This window comes from Electrophorus electricus, unplaced genomic scaffold (genome assembly GCF_041902795.1).
Source record: "Electrophorus electricus isolate QZ-2024a unplaced genomic scaffold, ASM4190279v1 Scaffold153, whole genome shotgun sequence".
Lineage (NCBI taxonomy): Eukaryota > Metazoa > Chordata > Actinopteri > Gymnotiformes > Gymnotidae > Electrophorus > Electrophorus electricus.
In genome coordinates, this window is record NW_027658434.1 from 42,501 (window position 1) to 45,954 (window position 3,454).

Here is a 3,454-nt window from a genome sequence, read left to right on the forward strand (position 1 = left end):
CCCCTCGAAAGGGGTGGAACTCACGTAGCGTGGGCCAAGCCCTAGGTACCTGCCGGGGGTCCCCCTGAGACTCCTTTCTGAGAGAGAGAAGCAGGGGAACCGGCTGCGCCACCCACCACCACCACGCCCCAGGACGCCGGTGGGCGGACGAACACAGGAAGGGCCATGGCCTGCCCCACGAGGAGCAGCGCTCGCAACCCCCCCCGGAAAGTCCGCTCGTCAGCGAGCAAGGGGACGGGGATGAATGACAAGGACAACAAAATAGGAAAACCCCTCGCGGTGGACGGAGGCAGCGGCCGTGCGAGCGAGAGGGAGGGCGCGGGACGGACCCGTACGACCCGCTCGACTCGCAGGCGCTTCTCCTGCCGGCAAGGTGAGGGGAAACCGGCCTTCGCCCGACGAGCGGGGACGCCGAGTTTTTTGAACGACGCGTCTCTCGCGCTGGAACCCAGAGAATACCGGGGCCTGCGGGGGGGGGGTGCTGAAGGACGACGCGGAGGAAGAGGCGGAGGACGAGGAAGGGGTGGGAGGGACTAGGCTCCTCCTTTATGCCTTCTGTCCAGCCTGACCTGCAAGCGACCACGTGTAACAGCAACCCCGAAGACCCTTTCGACCCTGGGCCCCGACGCGGGGGGACGGCGAAGTCGAGGGGGTCGGGAGAGGAGGCACGCCGGACAGCGTTACCCGTTAATGATCCTTTCGCAGGTTCACCTACGAAAACCTTGTTACGACTTTTACTTCCTCTAGATAGTCAAGTTTGATCGACTTCTCGGCGCTCCGCCAAGGCCCGCGAGGAGCCCCGGCGGGGCCGATCCGAGGACCTCACTAAACCATCCGATCGGTAGTAGCGACGGGCGGTGTGTACAAAGGGCAGGGACTTAATCAACGCGAGCTTATGACCCGCGCTTACTGGGAATTCCTCGTTCATGGGGAATAATTGCAATCCCCAGTCCCCATCACGAATGGGGTTCAGCGGATTACCCGCACCTCTCGGTGTAGGGTAGGCACACGCTGATCCAACCATTGTGGCGCGCGTGCAGCCCCGGACATCTAAGGGCATCACAGACCTGTTATTGCTCCATCTCGCGTGGCTGAACGCCACTTGTCCCTCTAAGAAGTTTGACGCCGACCGCGGAGGGCCGCGTAACTATTTAGCATGCCGGAGTCTCGTTCGTTATCGGAATTAACCAGACAAATCGCTCCACCAACTAAGAACGGCCATGCACCACCACCCACAGAATCGAGAAAGAGCTATCAATCTGTCAATCCTTTCCGTGTCCGGGCCGGGTGAGGTTTCCCGTGTTGAGTCAAATTAAGCCGCAGGCTCCACTCCTGGTGGTGCCCTTCCGTCAATTCCTTTAAGTTTCAGCTTTGCAACCATACTCCCCCCGGAACCCACAGACTCGTGGTTTCCCTCACGCTGCCCGGCGGGTCATGGGAATAACGCCGCCGGATCGCGGGTCGGCATAGTTTACGGTCGGAACTACGACGGTATCTGATCGTCTTCGAACCTCCGACTTTCGTTCTTGATTAATGAAAACATTCTTGGCAAATGCTTTCGCTTTCGTCCGTCTTGCGCCGGTCCAAGAATTTCACCTCTAGCGGCGCAATACGAATGCCCCCGGCCGTCCCTCTTAATCATGGCCCTGGTTCAGGAAACCCACAAAATAGAACCGGAGTCCTATTCCATTATTCCTAGCTCAGGTATTCAGGCGAGAAGCGGGCCCGCTTTGAACACTCTAATTTTTTCAAAGTAAACGCTCCGAGCCCCGTCCGGACACCCAGCCAAGGGCATCCGGGGGGCACCGGGAGACAGGGTCTGAGACAGGCGGTGGCACGCCTCGCGGCGGACCGCCAGCCCACTCCCGACATCCAACTACGAGCTTTTTAACTGCAGCAACTTTAATATACGCTATTGGAGCTGGAATTACCGCGGCTGCTGGCACCAGACTTGCCCTCCAATGGGTCCTCACCCATGGGTTTAGGATACGCTCATTCCGATTACAGGGCCTCGAAAGAGACCTGTATCGTTATTTTTCGTCACTACCTCCCCGTGTCGGGAATGGGTAATTTGCGCGCCTGCTGCCTTCCTTGGATGTGGTAGCCGTTTCTCAGGCTCCCTCTCCGGAATCGAACCCTGATTCCCCGTTACCCGTGGTCACCATGGTAGCCGACTATGGTACCATCGAAAGTTGATAGGGCAGACATTCGAATGAGACGTCGCCGCCGCGGAGGGCGCGCGATCGGCCCGAGGTTATCTAGAGTCACCAAAGCGGCCGGGGGGCCCGAGCCCCCCGGATGGGTTTTGGGTCTGATAAATGCACGCATCCCCCGAAGGGTCAGCGCTCGTTTGCATGTATTAGCTCTAGAATTACCACAGTTATCCGAGTAACGTGTGGAGCGATCAAAGGAACCATAACTGATTTAATGAGCCATTCGCAGTTTCACTGTACCGGCCGTGTGCACTTAGACCTGCATGGCTTAATCTTTGAGACAAGCATATGTTACTGGCAGGATCAACCAGGTAGTTTGCACCGTGGTCTGGGATGAACCACGAGTGACATCCGCCTCCCCTTCCGGGGGCTAGGAAGCAGCGGGTTGTAAGTGCGTGCGCCGTCAGGTCCAGACGCCATACAGGGCTACCCAGGACAGCTTCCGCGGCCAGTGTAAACGTGCTCGCGCACCGCCCTCTGGCCTTCGGACGCCGACCTCTCACCTTGATGCAAAGCTGTCCCATCCGGTCATGCCCGCACCGTACCCCGTCCACCTCCTCCGGAGGTGCGGACGGCCGACTCCAGGTGCTTTCGGCGTTCCCTCTCTTCACGCCGTTTTGATTTTCGTTGGCCGCTGGTGGGGGGACAAGGGAAAGACCTCGTCGAATTCCCTCCCCCCTAGCCTCGCTCAACCTACGTTTCGTGATGTAACCAAGAAGAGTGATTCGTGGGCCCAGGTAGGTTTGAAGAGGAGGCCAACAAAGCAGGGCACTCCCTTCCTCCCAAACCACAGACACCAGTATAGGACAACTGAGTAGACAGACTGGCCGTCTGAGTCTCCCCCAGAGAGTTCTGGGATGGGTTACAAATAACCCCCACCCCCCATCAGAGGCTTGACCCGCTAGAACCAGGGAGGATCTGTCAAAACCGCTCTCCACATCAGAAGTTCTGGATCAGCCGGGGCTGGTCGGCAGACGTCCACCTAAGGCCGTGGCCTAACCCCGTGTGGGGGATAGCGCTCGCACCCGTACACGTGGACACCCGCTCGTCAAATGGCTGGCTCCTCACTTACCGTAGGGGGAATGGTTTGCCTACCCCTGGCGGGTCTGGTACTCCACTCTACCAAACAAGGAAGCAACACACCAATAGACCCCTGCAACACCGGGCAGCTTTGGGCAGTGTCACTACACTCCTCCTTGTTCTTCACGTTCCTTCCGTGGTGATTTTTTTTTTTTTTTCGT

The 3,454-nt window shown here is 58.5% G+C and overlaps 1 non-coding gene across 1 annotated transcript; it reads right to left on the bottom strand.

Annotated features, from left to right (window-relative positions):
- Positions 1 to 688: 688 nt before the first annotated feature.
- On the bottom strand, positions 689 to 2,527 carry LOC145654767 (18S ribosomal RNA). The gene has a single exon (XR_014120966.1). It is a non-coding gene; the product is annotated as an 18S ribosomal RNA (ribosomal RNA).
- Between the last annotated feature and the right edge of the window lie 927 nt (positions 2,528 to 3,454).